Source organism: Dasypus novemcinctus, chromosome 16, assembly GCF_030445035.2.
Source record: "Dasypus novemcinctus isolate mDasNov1 chromosome 16, mDasNov1.1.hap2, whole genome shotgun sequence".
NCBI classification, from domain to species: Eukaryota; Metazoa; Chordata; class Mammalia; order Cingulata; family Dasypodidae; genus Dasypus; species Dasypus novemcinctus.
The window spans coordinates 50,890,287-50,907,970 of record NC_080688.1 but is presented as its reverse complement, the minus strand read 5'-3'; the positions used below and the strand labels follow the sequence as shown (position 1 = coordinate 50,907,970).

The window sequence follows — 17,684 nt, the reverse complement described above, 5'->3', positions numbered from 1 at the left end:
TTACAAACCTTCAAATGGGGGACAGCTTGGATGAAGGCAGAATCAAAAGATGGAGAAACCTGATTTTTAAACCCCATACAGTGTGGTTTCCATCCACTTCTGAACCTAGTTCAAATGCAGCCCAGGGAGGCTGACAGACTGTTTTGATATTCCAAAGAAACCACATGGGAGGCCAGAAGGAGTAGACGTGCTGTAATCCTTACAGGACCCAATGGCGGCTGGTCAGGAGATAAAACACCACCCTTTGTGGGGTAGGGGTTTATAAAGGTATAACAGCATGAGGGGGGTGGGGGGCAGTGCCCAGAACAGCTACAGAAACGCTCAAGGACTACGCTCGTGCATGTGATTCTCAGGGCATTCTACCACATCCTTGCTCTTATTAATATCTTCAACAACCAGGCTGCTGGCAAGTTCAGGCCATCCATTCCCTCAGTTCTAATCAACAGGAAGGGGAAGGAGGGGAAATGGCCATTCACGTTAACCCCTCAATAATACTTTAAAAAAACACAAGGCTTAGCATAAGGTAGAGTACCCTCTCAATTATGGAAATAGTTAAAAAATGATATATGATGTATGCTTGGATAGCCATAAACATTTTATGGTTGCTCTAGGAGAGAACAGGTAGTTGGTGCTTGGGAGCAGAAGAGGGAAACATATTTTTCATTTTATACCATTTTGTATTGTTTTAATATTATGAGAATTCATAAGTTTTATAATGACAAAGTAGTTAAATAAAAGCAACATAACATTCTGTCTAGAATAAAACAATTATTTGACAGGTGTGGGATGAAATACAGCCCCCACCATTGTGTCTGCTTTTGGAACCAGCTTGTTTTGCTGTTGCTTTTCCCACTTAAGTTCAGCACTGAGGAATTTTCCTAAGAAAATGACCAGAGATAGTTACAAATGATAGATGCTCAAAGGTGTCCCCTGCAATTCTGTTTCTGAGAGTGAAATTTTGGAAATGTGAACAACAGGGGCTTGGTAAATTAAATTATGCTACATCCATACCTTTCTAGGAAGGGTAATGAAGTCATTAAAAATCTAGTAAAAACATTTAATGATATGCAAAGCTATTTACAATATTTTAGGTGTGATATGTACATACTCTTAGCCATAGTGTCATCTGTCAATCCCCGGGTCATTTCAAGGATTAATTGGATAGTAGGTAACAGACAGAGGAGGTAGTACCTGGGAGAATAAGAAAAAAAATCCCAGGGCTTCAGAGAGTTTGATATCAGACCCCTGATTTGGAGATCAAGAGATACCAGGTTCTTGAAAGGGTTGGCCAGGCTCATGTTTGATCTTTGAGGTCCCTTCTAGCTATAACATTGTGATTCTCTGAGATTACTTCCAAGGGTAATTGCATTCTAAAATGTATGTTGGAATCACCTTATACCCCTCTGAGGGTAGTGACAGTACTTTCTGCAGAGATCCAGGTCTCAGGAGCTCTTTGGGACTGCTTGGGCATGTAAATACCCCACAGCCTTTGCCGCACACACATCCAGACTTTTCTCTACCTTCCTTTTTGTGTGGCAAGATGTAATGTCTTGCACACTAAAATGCCTAATCACAAATGGACTGTCGGGTCTCGTGATTAGGATGTGTCAGAACTTTTCTTAAGTATTGGTTGGGAAATGGTACATAGGCATAGTGGCTTTGGAAATATAAGTGGTCTTTTGGTTCTTTTTTTTTTTTTTTAACCATCTTTGCCTTTCAGTGTTCTAAAGAGTTTAAAAAGAAATATTCACAGCTATCTGTCTCTTACTGCTTAGATTCTCATAAACAAGTGAAGATAGTCCTAATGAGTTGAGATCTAGAGAGAAAAAATACAGTTTTTTGGGAGATCACCTTTCATTGGAAAGGATTAATTTCATAGGTATTTACTATTTAAACAAATAATTCCATATAATAATATAAAATGTAAATATGATATAGATGAGACTAGAGTAGTAAAGAGAAAGAGTAGGAAAACGACCTAACAGACACTGGAGACTAGTTTAAAAACTCTACTCTCAGACAATTTTAGGAGGTCGTTTAACATGGTGGATGAGAGCTGCTTTGGGGGCCAAACTATATCAGTTAGGGACCTAGCAGAAATCAAGTGATACATTGAAATTAGAGTAATTTAGGGAGATTTAGTAAAGGGACTATTACAAAGACACTGGTATGGAGAAATCACATGGGATGGTGGAGTCTCTCAGAGCAAGCAACAGTTTAGCTCTTACCACCTCTGGCCTGAAGGGCTCGGGGTGATGGAGGGCGGGGCCTGGTTCCTGGAACCCTGAGGGGAAGAGTTGTGTAGGAAGGTTCCTCTTGAGAAGAGCAGTGGTCTTCTTCAGTTGAGAGACACAGCTTGCGGTGGCTCGGCAGGGAGAGCGCCTGGAGAATAAGCACCCCAGCCTGCTCTCCTTCCTCCATCTGATCTTCTTCCTGGGCTCCCATCAGCTGAGACAACAGGAACCCAGAAGACAAGGAAGCCTGTTGACGCAGACCATAGAGGACCACCACCTGGCTTGGAGGTCTGGGCGGAGGGGTACATGAAGAGGTCTGGAACTCATGCCCATCAGCAGGTGAGTCACGGCTTCGCTATTTCTCAGCTGTGCACCTCTGGGCAAATTATTCAGGCACTGTAAGCTTATCTCCCCATATGTAAAATGGAGTTGACAATATTACCCCAGAGGGTTATGGTTAGAATTAAATGATCTAATTTATAGAAAGCCCTGGGTGTGATGCTTCACACAGAGAAAATGATCAGTACAAGTTAGCTATTTCATGAGCCTCCTCCTCCTCCCCGTCATCTTATTTAATTCCCCAAAGACCATGTTTTTAATGCATGCCTGCCCTGGTCTGGAAATCTTGCAAGGATCCATTGACTAAATGCTGATTCTTTAGGGGCTGTTAAGAGCCCTTGCAGAGGGGTCTTGTGTTGTCAATTGGCCCAGAGTTGCCCAAGCCAGCTAGACCTTGGATCCTTATCAGTGGCTTGATAATTATGATTGCATCATAAAATGAAAATCTTGTGCTTTTTTTTTTTTTTTGCTTTTAATTCTTCATTTTCCACAAACACATTATGCTGTCAGAGCCTGTCAGCCTAGATCTAGATTGGTAATACGTACGGTTTATTGTCAGGTGTAACTTCCGGAAAGTCCATAAGACACAAAAGGCCACCATAGTTGGGAAAAGAAAAGAAAAGTTGTTTTGTCTAGATTAGAAATACAATCGACTTTAATACATCAACTGCCAGAATCCTTGGAATAGTTTCTGACAAACAGCATATAAACTTTTTCTGGAGACCGATTGTGGGAAATTAATTTTATGTATGTTTAAAAGTGTTGTGTTTTTAAAATGCCTTTGGAAAATTTATTCTTTGCATCTCATAACAAAATAAAAAGCCCATTGAATGTGAGATTTTGTTGAATGGGAAAGCATTATCTTCTCAAGAGTGTATATAGCTTAATTCATTGTAGAAAGATGTATGAGAGAATTTCTTAGGTCTTCATAATTAGGATTTCTTAGGTTCTTATTTTTAAACATAAATTAATCTTGGAACATGTCAGAGAACTATGAACACTGCATTTTATTTCTGTGATGTGTAGACTTGCAATTTTTCCATCAGCAGTATGAGGTCTTTTCTGTGCTTCCTCTTAGTTTGAGTCTTCCTTTCCATAGGAAGAAAATGACCTCCATGGAAATTGATCGATATAGAGCCAGCCAAATCGGACACCTTTCTTTTCACTTTTTGGAATGACTTGTATTGATGAATTCTTACCTATTTGTTGTAGGAAAGGCAGTCGATTTAGAGAGTCTCAGCTCTGGTTTGGCAAAACCTTTGATTCCAGAAGAGGGATGAGGGGCTTCTTTTACCAAATCTCCTTGACTTAGATAGTACCCGTAGATAGAATAGAGGCTGCATTTGAACTAGGTTCAGAAATTGATGGGAACCACACTGTGTGGGATTTAAAAACCAGGTTTCTAGGTCTATTGATTCTGCCTTCATCCAAGCTGTCCCCCATTTGAAGGTTTGTAAGGTTTTGTTCTTGTTATAGAACCCCAAACTTCTATCTCATGATCTCTCCACACTTCCTCATGTCATCCAAAATTTGCTATAACATGTTGCAGTTAGGGGCCACATCTCCCTGTTTTGGGAAGGATAAACAAGAGGGGAGGTCTTTCATTTTATTTTAGTTTTTAATTTAAGAGAGTGCTAGTTATCCCATTGCCCTTAGCAGAACTGATTAAAGGATGCAATACCCACCTTCCATTTTCACTTTAAACAGTTAATGTCAGAATATCATAAAAAAGAAATAAAAATAAAAGTATGTTTGGATATGGCAGATTTATTTTTCTAAGAATCAAAAAAAAACACCTTTTCATAACCTATAAGACTTTCATGTAATATCAGATTTTAAATAAAATCCCAACTCAGTACTCCCCCACTCAAATACATGTATGCGCGTGTGTACAGACACACACAGAAACTATGTGCCAAAGGGAATATTAGCCATTATCTACTGCAATAGTTGTGCTTTGATTGAATAAAAACCCTAGTACATCATGGATCTTAACCAGTGTCAAAGCACAAATGTGGAAAATTAGCTCCAGAAGAGCACAGAAGGTGCCTCTTCACTTCACCAAAAAAAACAATTTTTTTTTTTTGCAGTGGAAATCTATTGCAGTGACTCAAACTGTCTCCAAATGGTGAACTGGTTTTGTTCCAAAAGTTCACTTGTAAGCTGGCTGTCATCACTCAGAACTCTTCTTTCGATATAAGCAATGCTATAATGTTAGTTCCGTTCCCAGGCTGGCTCCTAAAAGCTCATTTAACACATGTGCAAAGGAACGATGCTGCTCTCGACTCACAGATTATTAGTACTCGAAGAGTCTTCAGAGATCAAGTTCAATTAAACCATTAAATTGTACAAAGGATCAGAGAAGGCAAGTGATTTACCTAAGGTTATCCAGCAGAGCCAGGACTGGATCCCTGCCCCTGACTTTCAGGACAGTGACCTTTCCACTATACTATAATTTATAAATTTGGACCACTGTTTACTATTGTATATCTCTACAATGTTAACTTCTGGATAAGTGCATATCGCTTAAGCACCTGTAGTAGGCTCACAAAAATCTTCCCAACAGTCCTCTGAAGATGGTAGAGCAGAGCCTGTCTCCATTTTGAGGATAAAGATACTGAAGTACCAAGAGGTTAATTAGGTTGTCCATAGCCACACTCAACTAGCAGGTGTAGGACTCTCGCCAAACCCAGCTCTTCTGAGTCTGCCACCAGTGTTTTTTCCCTCCACTGAGGTTGCAGTGGGAATGCAGTACCTTAGAGCTTCCATGACCAGCGTACTCCCAAGCAGGTAATTGGACAAACTGTGCAGGTGGGAGGCAGTGTCAGCAATAGAAATGCGCAGCACCTGCGGAGGGAGATAAGTGAACACTGGTGGTCGTAGGGCCAAGAGCAGTTCACAGCACCATGGGAGGTTCGGGGTTGGTGGTCCTCAGTGATATGGGTTGAAATAATGGAGAGCGAGTGAGTTGCACTTGCTGTTTATTTGTCCTTGTCACTTGGACTTAGGACCTGCCTATACATGTAGGTTATCTTCACGTTAGATAGGTCAGCTAGTATATGGCTGACGTTTTAATTATAGTGTTGTGTGGATTAGACCACAGTGCTTTGGTCTAAGTAGGCAGTCATTAAGGATTTAACCTAAATCCTTATTGAATTACCCTAACTTGCATGAACTTAAAACTTCTCTATGAACAGATGAAATAGCTGCAAAATCAATTAATACATTTTTTAAAAAGTGAATCCCATTTTGAAGAAGAGCAAGTGCTAGATTGGATGATATAAACTAATATTTTTCCTAAGTCTTCCTGTATGGCTTATGGATTTTGACCTTTAACTCTTTAGAAAGAAATATTAACCTTCAAAAAGGAACTTACTGGGAAGCAGCTGTGGCTCAATTGGTTGGGCTCCCATCTACCATATGGGGGGCCCTGGGTTCCCGTCTGGGGCCTCCTTGTGAAGGCAGGCTCACCCGCACACCACAGAGTACCACCGGCCCGCAAGTGCCACCGAGAACCGACTCAGTAAAGTGACCCAACAACAAAAAAGGGAGACAAGCAAAAAAACGAAGAAGAATGCACAGTGAATGGCCAGAGAGAGCAGACAGCAAGCAAGCTGCAAAGGGGGAGTGGAATAAATAAAAATAAATACATATAGACACAGAAGAACAAACAGCAAACGAACACAGAGAGCAGACAGCAAGCAAAAAAACGTCACATTAAAAAAAAAAGGAAAATCTGGACTCAGATGGGATCTCCCTTCATAAGACTTTCATACTAATCTGCTGGAGGTGCAGTTAACGTTGGGGTTTAAGATATAGTTAGGGGATTTGAATCTCTGGACTGATAATGTGATAGCCAGGTCCTGAGCCTCAACAGACTCCAGCACCTACAATCTGATTTATTGGACTTACCACACTCAGCTAAGATGGAGTTGAAGAAGGACAATCACCACACCATGGAGCCTAGAGTGATTACAACTGAAAATGGGAGGATGGCAGCCAGCATCCATGTGGAATCTGAGCCTCCTCTTGACATAGAGGTGCAATGGACACAACCAATCCAATGTCCACATAGAAGAGGTGGCATTGGATTGGGAAAAGTGGACATGGTGGACGATGGGTATGGGGAAGGGCAGGAAGAGATGAGAGGTGGGGGCGTATTTGGGACGTGGAGCTGCCCTGGATGGCGCCTCGGGGGTGATCACCGGACATCGTGGATCCTCACAGGGCCCACTGGATGGAATGGAGGAGAGTATGGGCCATGATGTGGACCATTGTCTATGAGGTGCAGAGGTGCCCAAAGATGTACTTACCAAATCCAATGGATGTGTCATGATGATGGGAACGAGTGTTGTTGGGGGGGGAGAGGAGGGGTGGGGGGGTGGGGTTGAATGGGACCTCACATATATATTTTTAATGTAATATTATTACAAAGGCAATAAAAAAAAAAAAAAGGAACTTACTGAATCTAGAAGGAAAAATAGATTTTGGTTGCAGGTTTAAAAAGGATCTGACACTGCATGTTGTGACTGTCATTTAAAAATTATTTTTCTGGAAAAGGGAGAGAAAAAAAAATATTCAGAACAGTGTACACCCTTCCACGGAGGTGTGTCACTGCTGCTTGATGCTCAGCTCATCACCAGGCTAGTTTAGATCATTGGTAAGCGTTGGTGTGTCTTGTTCAGTAGTAAAGATGGAGTTGGATTTCAGTCTATAGCTTGGTGGACAAAGCATGGAAGGAATAAAATCTGTAGCAGCAGCCTGCGGTCTGGAGATTCCCTGCAGAACTGAAAACGGTTCCAGAAGGACATCATGTTTAAGCGCCACGTGCCACATTTCTAAGTATTATGTCAGGTCGGAATCAAATTTGCATTCCTCGGTGCATCATTTTCATTGTGAGGGGGCTGTTTCCTCACTGATGCTTTCAATTTATTATCCCGCTATTGCAGAATGTATCACTCAAAATTGCTGATCCTGTTAATGTCAGGAAAGGGAGGGAAAAACCCACATGGCAGATGTGGAACTAATTTATGAAATGAGTAGAAGGCTGCCTCTGCCTTCCCTTCTATGTCATTCCCTTTACCTCATTATCTCTTTGTCCCTACTTTAAAATATTTCCTTTTCCTGTGCTCCTTTTATTTTCTCCAACTCTTGTCTTTCTCCATCTCCAGATTTCACCTCATCTCTTGTCCACCTATCCCCCCTCTTTTGCTTCTTTTCTGTCCACAGCCTCATGTCTCCCACTCTCCCCTCTTCCGGTTGGTCTTCGAGGCTCCTGCAGATTCTTTCCTACTCCTCTTCCCAGCCTCTCCCACGGTTACTGCCAAACCACCTACTCTCTTTGCTTTACTCACTTTTCCTGATTTGTCCATAATATTTCCTGAGATTAATGTTCCTTATTTCTAATTCTGTCTTGGATTGGGGGGGGGGGGGGGGAGGGTTGCAAGCTAGGATGCTTTTTGGGAAGAGGACATAATTTTAAAGATTTCCTGGCCTAGCATTACTCAACCAACAAAGACCTTGGGGAAAATATTTGTCACAATGTTCATTATCACTGCTAATGACAATTCTACTTAATAATGAGTTATACCTACCTTGCTGGTCTTCTAACTTGGCTATGTAATAATTCAAGTATTTGTTATACTTTCCGTTTTGGGGAGGTAGCACAATGCTGTGGAAAGAACATGGTCTTTTGAGTCAAACAAATGAGTTTGAATCTGGGCTCTGCAACAAATATACAACAAAAAGTTTCCCTTTTAACTACATTCAAATATATAGCTCATTGCTGCTAATTCATTTATTTTTATTATGAAATATGCCAAGCTCACAGGGAAGTATATAGAATAACAAGAACATCTGTTACCCTACCAATTAGCTTTGTCAAGTCTTATTTCGCCATATTAACCTCAGATCTCTGTTATAAAACAAAGCATTACACCAATTATTTAATGGCTCTGAATGGAGGTTTCTTTTACTCTGAAATGGGTCTAATTACACCTATATCACAGAGTCATGGCAATTAAACAGCAGAACATATCTAAAGTGGCTGACACGGTAAGTACTTAAAAAACATTTTTTCCCACTTCTTATATGGAGAACCATGAATCATACTTTATTGTCCCTTTTTAAAACTCTGGAAGAATTTTTAAAAAGATAGTAAAACATAATTTTGCTTACTGTAGGTAGTCTGAGGCCTTGATTTTCTTATCAGAGGCAAAAAGATTTTCTCAACCACCAATTTAGAAAAGTAACCCAAAATTCAATATTTCCCAAAACTAAGCTTTTAAACGTTAACTTTTGACAAGCATGTGAATTTTAACGTGCCAACTAGTCTCATTAAACGCCCGTTGAAAATGATATTTTTCTAGCCACTTGGCTACTCTGAACGTAAGAACTGAAAAAGTTATTTTCCTGGCATATGAAGGTTAAGACACTTTCTTAGCATGTTTTCCAGATGTTGAAAAAGGAAGTGTGTCCTTTGGTAATCGGTTCTGTAGCAGCAGCTGCTGCCCTAAAAAAAGCTATTGTCCAGGCAAATGAGCAAAGTGCGCCCTGGGTGGGGAGAGGGTGGCACCTCAGAGAGGTGAGCCCAGGAGGGGTTGCCAGGGAGCCCGGGAAGCGCACGGTCATCTGAACCTGGCCAGGCAGCGGAAGCGCATCAAGTCATCAAATACGTCAAGTGCCTACTAAGCGCCAGGAACTATACCACGTACCGGGGCCACAGGACTAAACCTACAAACAAAAACCCTTTCTGTCATGGAGCTTATAGTCAGGAGGGTGTTGAGGAGAAACAGATAACACATAGCAGTGTATGTGCTGCGGGAGCGAGCACCAGACAATACATAATAGAAACAGGTAAAGTGGCAGCGTACGTGAGGGGGCGGTAAGTGCTGTGGAGGAGAAAGGGGGAAGGGGCTAGGACGTGCGGGGGGGAGATGGTTCGCCGTGGCCGGGTGTTTTAGTTTGTCCCTCTGGTTAGCCCACCGTCTGCTGAGGCGCCAGTCCATCCAGGCGGTTGTCGGGCGAGGTCCGGGCCGGGAAGCTGCTGCGGGGCTGGCGGGGCCGCCCAGGTTTGACGGGGTGGAGATGTGACAGGGCAGGGGCGGGAGGGAGGCAGGACTTCAGCTCGCAGGGGTCAAGGAAGGGCTTCCTGGGAGAGGAGACAGTGTTGAGTGATAATAAGGAGCTGGAATCTGCAGGACGCGCCCGCGCGCGGGGGGCGAGGGGGGCGAGGCGTTGGGCCGAGGCGGCGGCTGGGCAGCTGCGGGGGGCGGGGAGGCGGCTCCGCGGCGCGGGCGGGGAGGGCGGGCGGCGCGCGGCGGTTTGGCGGAGGGGGCGAGGTGGTTCGATGTTGTGGGGCTCCAGATGGACGTGATCTGGAGGCCTTCTGGTGCAGTGGGGGACTCCCGGGCGTGTCGTGAGAGGGCGGCGTGTCAGGCAGCCCCTCTGGCCACAGAAGGATCGCAGAAGGCAGAATCGTTGCCCTCCTGCAGGCTTACGTACCCCACCCACCCCTACCCCTTACCATGTCTCAGAACCCCATTCCTTTTTTTTTTTTTTTCTTTAAGGAGGTACTGGGGATTGAACCTGGGACCTCCTCCCCGACCCCCACACCCCTACCCCAAGATTTAGGATTAACCTTTGGGGGAAAAAGGCTGAGGTGGTTCAGCTTGTTGCCCATCACACTCACAAGCGCGCCACTGAATTGGGGAACTGATCACCTGCCTTGTTCTCAGGACCTAGGTAGGCCACCAAGCAGTTTCATAGCTGGGCCCTCATTTTCCTGGGTTCTCAACCCTGTCCTGATACCCCGCCCTAAACTCTTACTCTCTGGAGTCCGGCTTCCTGCTCTGACTTTGACAGTTGCATTTCACTGGTTGTTGAGTGCCTGCTGAGCCCTGAGCACCAAAAGGCACCATGCAAGGTGGTGAGATTCAGAAATGAATAAAACATGTTCCCTGCCCTTATGGATCAGATAGTTTATTGGGTGAGCTGGTCACATAAAATGCAAGTATGGTCCTGTATGATTTGATACAATAAGAGCGAATGTTTAATGTCCAGAGTTAAGCACAGGGACTGAGGTAGCACAGCTCAGTCCTGGCCTGAGAGTCACTTGCCACCTGCTACAAGAGCTCCCTGTTGGTGGCTCTAGGCCTGCCCACCACTGTTCCTCATTCTGCTTTCATGGGCTGAGCCACCAGTGTCTTTAGGCATACTTTCCGGAGTCAATACTGTGTTTTTCCTGCTGTCGCCTTTGCTGTTCTGGGCTAAATACTTGAATTCTGCAACCTGCCTCCTTTTCCTCTCCTCCCCTATTATTCCCTCCTTTCCTCTCCCTTCTTTTCCCCTCCCCTCTCCCACTTTGACTTTTCCTAGCCTCTGTTCTGAACATGGAAAAATTAGCACCTGTAAATGCTGAGAGTCTCAAATCTGTATCAGAATCTGACCAGTTTCCCAGCATCCTGATGCAGTGCTCCTTCCATTAAATTACCTGAGATGCCTTTGCCTTTAAAAGGAACAGCAAGGAATCTACATTTGGAACAAGTACAGTAGGCTGATTTTAAAATGTGTCTGCAAAGCCTCTGACACTCCTCTTGCCAAACAGTGGAATCTAGCGCCACGCCCCCCCCCACCCCGCCTTGAGTAGTTATTTGATTTTAGAGAATAGAATGTGGCTCAGATGACACTGTGCGACTTAAAAGGCTAACTTAGAAAAGGTGATAGAACTTCCAGCTGGCTCTCTCTTGGGATATTCGTCTGTGGGACCCAGCCCCGCTGTTGTGAGGAAGCCCAAGCCACATGCAGAGGCTTTGTGTAGGTTTTCTGACTCTAGCCAGAGCAAAGATCCCAGCTGACAGCCAGCTTCAACCACCAAACTTTTGAGTGAATGATCCCAGTCTTTATATCATCCTAGATGACTGTTATGGTTGATTTCCTGTGTCAACTTGGATAAATTATGGTGTCCAGTAGTTTGGTCAAGCAAGCACTGGCCTGATTGTTACTGTGAAGGTATTTTGTGGATTTAAATCATTAGTCAATTGATTGCATCTATGGCTGATTATTATTATTTTTTAAAGATTTATTTATTTCTCTCCCCTTCCCTGCCACCCCCCCCCCCCCCCCCGACCCCGGTTGTCTGTTCTCTGTGTCTATTTGCTGCATCTTCTTTGTCCGCTTCTGTTGTCGTCAGCGGGACAGGAATCTGTTTCTTTCTGTTGTGTCATATTGTGTCAGCTCTCCGTGTGTGCGGTACCATTCCTGGGCAGGCTACACTTTCTTTCGCGCTGGGCAGCTACCTTACGGGGTGCATTCCTTGCACGTGGGGCTCCCCTATGCAGGGGACACCCCTGCGTGGCACAGCACTCCTTGCGCTCATCAGCACTGCACATGGGCCAGCTCCACACGGGTCAAGGAGGCCCAGGGTTTGAACCGTGGACCTCCCATGTGGTAGACGGACGCCCTAACCACTGGGCCAAGTCCGCTGCCCCTGTGACTGGTTAGTATTGACAATCATAAAAAGGAGATTGTTTTCAGCATGAGAGGTCTCATCCAATCAGTTGAAGATCTTAAAGGGAGAACTGATGATTTCTGTAGTCAGGAAGAAGAATTACTATCTATACTCTAGAAGCCCAACTTGAGGCTTCTCCTGCGGAATTCAGGATTGAGAAATTTGCCCACATTCTCCTCATGAGACCCTTTGAATGCTCCAATATCATCTCCTAATGCATCACATGGTCATTACTTAATCCTCAGCCCCTACCCCATTTTCTTTGCCTATAAAAACCTACCTTGCAGTCTTTGACTGGTTTGGGGAAGACTCCCCCAGTTCCCTGCCCTGTGTGCGCATGATAAATCACCTTCTCACTGAGAGATGTTTCTTCTTTGTAGCACTGGATTGGGTGGGCCCTTCCATTGAAAATTGCCATTCAGGAGGTATCACATAGCATGTGCTCCATAATGGATAGCTACATTATTTGTACATCATAGCTTTGACCTAATAAGAACATGCTAATAGAATTGTAATTTACAGATTCTTTACTGATAAAAAATGGTGATAAAGTGATGACTGCAAAAGCAGATGTGGAGATATTCAGCAGTGTATAATAAAATTGATATTTATTAAGTAATCTAGAACATGATGCTGCTGTGGAAAAAATTTGAGATTTTAGCCTGGGTTTTACTGGTTGTATGACCTTGATCAAGTCACCTAATTAGAGTTAAAATTTTATTGTGAATGAAATGAGGACTATGATCTAGACTTTGTCTATCTCCTAAGGCTAAATGTGAAGATCAAATGAGAGAACGTACATGGAGGTATTTTATGTAACTGTGAAATTATTTACTCTTTTCTTGGCCTTTTTTAGCAAAGGGACCCCAGGTTGTGATCTAAAGGAGAAAGGTTAATCATGGGTAACAGTCTGAATTTGAAAGGAACCTTCTCCTTTCTTCCTGCCAAATTAATATCTCAGTTAAAGGTATGGGAATACTGTCACTGAAAGCAGTGGGGAGAACATGGGCAGGGATGAGCCTCTGAAAATGAATAAAAATAACAGAAATTACCTATATTGGCTTCTGTCACTTGACAGCTAACTCTTTCCTTGCAATGCATACTTCTTTCCTCTTGCTGGGGTTTCCATTTATGTAAATTTATTTCTATTTATAAATCAAATTAAGAGTATAATTTTTTTTAATTTAATTTTATTTTTTTATTGACTTTGTAATAATATTACATTAAAAATATATATGTGAGGTCCCATTCAACCCCACCCCCCCACCCCACCTCTCCCCCCCCCAGCAACACTCGTTCCCATCATCATGACACATCCATTGGATTTGGTAAGTACATCTTTGGGCACCTCTGCACCTCATAGTCAATGGTCCACATCATGGCCCATACTCTCCTCCATTCCATCCAGTGGGCCCTGTGAGGATTTACAATGTCCGGTGATTGCCTCTGAAGCACCATCCAGGGCAGCTCCATGTCCCAAAGACGCCTCCACCTCTCATCTCTTCCTGCCTTACCCCATACCCATCAGCCACCATGTCCACTTTTCCCAATCCAATGCCACCTCTTCTATGTGGACATTGGATTGGTTGTGTCCATTGCATCTCTATGTCAAGAGGAGGCTCAGATTCCACATGGATGCTGGATGCAATCCTCCCACTTTCAGTTGTAATCACTCTAGGCTCCATGGTGTGGTGGTTGTCCTTCTTCAACTCCATCTTAGCTAAGTGTGGTAAGTCCAATAAATCAGATTGTAGGTGCTGGAGTCTGTTGAGGCTCAGGACCTGGCTATCACATTGTCAGTCCAGAGACTCAAATCCCCTAAATATATCTTAAACCCCAACATTAACTGCACCTCCAGCACATTAGCATGAAAGTCTTATGAAGGAAGATCCCATCTGAGTCCAGATTCATCACACATAAACACCATTTCCAAAGAGGGGCCATCTGACCTGGTAGTTAACCCCATCGGCCATGACCATAACTCCCATGGGTAAGAGTATAATTTGGAAAATAAAGAATGATTACTGCTTTGTACACTGACTATGTGAACTTGGCTTTTTGCAATCCTGAATCATATTTTTATTTCCTGTTCCCGTGTCAAGTTTTCTTACTTTAATCCTTTGCAGTATCTCAAGTGCTCTCCTTTTAACATTAGGTTCTTGAAAGGTAGCCTAGTGTGTCAACAGACAGTCATTGGCCTAAGGGCTAAAATGACCTGGGAGGGGAAGCCTGGTGCAGTGGCAAGGAGTCCTTAAGTTTGGTTTTATTTTTATTTATTTATTTATTTTTATTCATTTTTAAAAAAATATTACATTAAAAAAATATGAGGTCCCCATTCACCCCAACCACCACCACCCCACCACTCCCCCCACAGCAACACTCTCCCCCATCATCATGACACATCCATTGCATTTGGTGAGTACATCTCTGGGCATCACTGCACTTCATGGTCAATGGTCCACATCATAGCCCATACTCTCCCACGTTCCATCCAGTGGGCCATGGGAAGATCTACAATGTCCAGTAATTGTCCCTGCAGCACTACCTAGGACAACACCAAGTCCCGAAAATGCCTCCACATCTCATCTCTTCCTCCCATTGCCCGCACCCAGCAGCCACCATGGCTGCTTTTTCCACACCAATGCCACATTTTCTCGATTACTAACCACAATAGTTCATGAATAGAATATCATTAAGTCCACTCTAATCCATACTGTATTCCTCCTTCCTGTGGACCTTGGCTTGGTTGTGTCCATTCCACATCTATGTCAAGAGGGGGAAGTTTGGCTTTAGATCCTGTCCCTGACACTTGATAGCTTTGTGATATGACCAGTCTAGTCACTTCTCTAAACCTTACCTTCCCCATATAGAAAACGGGGATAAGACCACCTACCTTTTAAAGTGGTTTATGTTTATAAATTGCTTAGAATGGTGTTAATCTGGGGGAGTTATTTTTCATTACTGGGAGAAAATGCTCTGGAGTTTGAGTCTAGTTCCACAGCCCAATAGCTGTGAGATCTTGGGCAAGTCACTTAACCTTTTTGCGTTCCAGTTCTCTCACATGTGATATGGCGACCACAGTAATGCGTGTGGATGAGGGTTGTTCTGACAATTAAAAATAATAAAGTAAATTTCTGGAAAGTAGTGGGAATCTGCTTTTCATAATGCTAGCTGTTCAGTGGCTGAGTTTGTAGCCAAGGTGGACCTAGGTTTAAACCTTAATGCTGCCTTTTAGCCTGTTTGAAACTTCCTTTTCCCCTTAGCAAAATGGAGAAAAATCTCTTCCTTGCATAGTTTTTTTGACAATTAAAGAAAATGTATAGAAAACATCTGATGCTTTAATAAAACTGCTCAATAGGTGCTAGAATTATTACTGTAATTGGAAGTATTAGGAACGAATTTGTGTGTCTGATTGCTAATGGTGATTCTTCATTTACTGGAAAATAGCCAATAACTGACAAGAGTGTTTAAACCTTAATTGTTCTCTCTCTAGACCTGTGAACGTTGCAGTAGTAGGAAAAAATGAGTTCTTGACATTTAGCTCAAGGAAGAAATGAAGCTGGGCAGATGCCATCTGATCTGGAGACACAGTAGGGAGAGCAATTAAAGTCCTTCTCACACAGTGGTGGGCGCAGTTCTCACCCTCACATCTAGGAAAGGTCTAGTAATCCGAGTCTCTTAGCCTGCAAAGGAAATGAACTGAGTTTATACCTGAAGTATAAACTTTGAGCAGGGGCTCTTATAACGTCCCCCTTTAGAATGCAGTTTGGACCATGCTGCCAAAGCTAAAAGGTTGGTTGTACTTCCAATTAGAAAGGAAGAAACTGTTTAGACAGTTGGGACAGGTGATTCAAATCAGGCATTTTTCTAAACTCTGAACCAGCTATATTCAATTTAATCATATAATTGCTAATTAATAGTGCAGATTGTTTTCTGACTTTAAGTTTCATATGCCAAGAACATTGAGCGATACTCACCTGTACTCACAAAGGAGGATCTTTTTGATAACTGGCATAGAAAGAAAATTCCCTTATCTCCAATTACATGTTTTTCAGTGAAATGATTGTAATGTAATAATGACTACAATGTCACACTATAATCAAGACAATAAGTTGAAAAATTTTAGCTTCAGGGTGCATGTTGCAAACTGAATCATTTCAAAATGTGGGTATTTAACCAGGTTTCAGCTCAATCTCTTACATAATGGGTTTGGGTTTTTTACCAAAGAAGACTCATGAGCTTTTAGTATTTATTCTAGGACCAAGGAGCTCTCTGATACTCTTCTCTCTCTCTTCATCATACCCGTCTCTTAAAAATATGAAATATTCACAAGTTCTAGTGGCTATAGTTTTTCTAAATATGAACTTGTCCTTGTTTTTTTGTACTTATTTTGTTTTACAATCTATAGAGAATAGCTGAAAATTTATAATTTTCTCATAATTTAAATGATAATGTAATAGTTTTAAGACCTCAAATCATTAGGTGAAAAACAAAATGTATTGAGTGACAAAGGATAGAGTTTTGTCATATACATGCATTATTGAAGGTTTACAGAGTCAGCAAACAAAGAACCCAATGAAATTTTTTAATTGAGTGTATAAAAATCTTTCGTCAGAGGAGGAGGTAGGTTCAAGAGGAGGTAGGTTTTAAAATGGAACTCGAAGGGAGAGAGATGTATTTAGATTGTTAGAGACATTGGGGAAAGACAATTTAAAAAGGGTAAAATGACAAAAACAATACTTCAGAGAATAGAATGGGTAAATTGGTGGCTGGTGGACTCAAGTCAAGAAACTTTTACTGCTACTGAGTACTGACTGTGTGCCTGCATTCTAGGCACTTGGGTTGTGTCAGTGAACAAAACATAAATATCACTGACCTCATTGTTGGAATGTGTATGTGTATGTGGTAGAAGGACACAGGAAATAAGCAAATTAGTAAATAGCATAGAATGTTAGAAGGTGATATGTATTTCAAAAAAGAAAAGTTGTATGACAGGGAAGTGATGATTGGGAGTATTGAAGAGAGGGTGGTTGCAATTTTAAGCAGTGTTCAGAGTGGGCCTCATTGAGAAAGGAACATTTGGGCAAAGACTTGAAGGAGGCAAGGGAACCATGTAGCTGGAAAGAGCATTCTAGGAGGAGGGATGCAGGAGAACAAAGGATCTAAGGGAAGCTGAGATGTTTAAGAAGCAGTCAGGCAGCCATTATGGTTGGAGCAGGGTGAGCAAGAGGGAGAAGAAGCAGGAAATGAGGCCATTGTGAGGACTTTCATTTTTATCTGAGTGAAATGGACAGTCATTCTAGAATTTAAGCAGAGGAATGACATGATGTGAAAGATGTTTAAAGAGGATTCTCCTGGCCTTCTAGGAGGCAAGGATAGAAGTAAAGAGACCTCCTAAATGGGAGGTGATTGGTGTAATCCAAGAGAGAAGTGATGGAGCCTTGATAAGGGTCGTAGCTGTGAAGGTGGTATGGGAGTGGACTGGATTCTGGATATAATACTGTTAACTTGATGGATTTCTTGGTGCCAATAGGATTTTCTGATGGATTGCATGAGGAATGTGAGCATCAGGTATGACACAAAGGTTTCTGCCTTGAGCAACC

General features: G+C 42.6%; 1 long non-coding RNA gene across 1 annotated transcript; it reads right to left on the bottom strand.

Moving 5' to 3' along the window:
- Nucleotides 1–7,063: 7,063 nt before the first annotated feature.
- On the bottom strand, nt 7,064–9,741 carry LOC131273609 (uncharacterized). Its single transcript, XR_009180856.1, has 3 exons — nt 9,558–9,741; nt 8,168–8,244; nt 7,064–7,124 (listed from the first exon to the last, which is right to left on the bottom strand). It is a non-coding gene; the product is annotated as an uncharacterized lncRNA (long non-coding RNA).
- Between the last annotated feature and the right edge of the window lie 7,943 nt (nt 9,742–17,684).